Source organism: Sinocyclocheilus rhinocerous, unplaced genomic scaffold, assembly GCF_001515625.1.
Source record: "Sinocyclocheilus rhinocerous isolate Xijiao unplaced genomic scaffold, SAMN03320098_v1.1 scaffold1987, whole genome shotgun sequence".
Taxonomy (NCBI): domain Eukaryota; kingdom Metazoa; phylum Chordata; class Actinopteri; order Cypriniformes; family Cyprinidae; genus Sinocyclocheilus; species Sinocyclocheilus rhinocerous.
The window spans coordinates 12855-13573 of record NW_015654952.1 but is presented as its reverse complement, the minus strand read 5'-3'; positions in this window follow the sequence as shown (position 1 = coordinate 13573).

Here is a 719-nt window from a genome sequence, read left to right as displayed (position 1 = left end):
CTTCCTACCCCTACCCGCAGGCGGAGGAGGAGCGCGAGTCGCGACACTAGCCTTCTGTGCCCATCTCTGATCCTCAAACCGAGACGGGCCTGGACACCAGGGTTGTTCGGACTCAGACCTGGACCTTCATGGAATGAAGGATTTGAACGTCATGGCTGTCGCCGGCCAACGAGTTGGTGTTTTTTCAATGTATGCTTCAGACACGGGTCACGACGAGGCGTTCCCCCATAGCGACCCCTAGAGGACGCAGTTTGAAGTTCCCTTGAAAGGGAACTAAAAGTTTTAAGTAACTGAAATAAGATTATAAAACACATGCACACATCCTCTAAACGCTTTGCTAGTGCTCGCCATAATGAGATGAATAGAGATCGCTCTTACCACAGAAATGCACGCTTCAATCAAAACAGTCAATGAAGACGAAGAAGAGAATGATGTGTGCTCCCGGAGCCTATTTATACTATAGTCGCACCGGTAGTTGTGGATTTTTAGAAAGTGCGCAAAGCTTAACGTGTGCACTTACCACTATGTGGATTTTAGAAAGTGCGCAAAGCTTAACGTGTGCCCTTACATTACATACAACTTATCATAGTATGGATTTAAGATTTTTCCAAGCATCTGTTCACAGATACCCGGAAGTGCTGAGCCAAACGGGAGAGGCAAGCTCAAATACAACCCTCTAAGGCGAGGGGAGCACTGCCTGAGACAGCATTACACAAGAA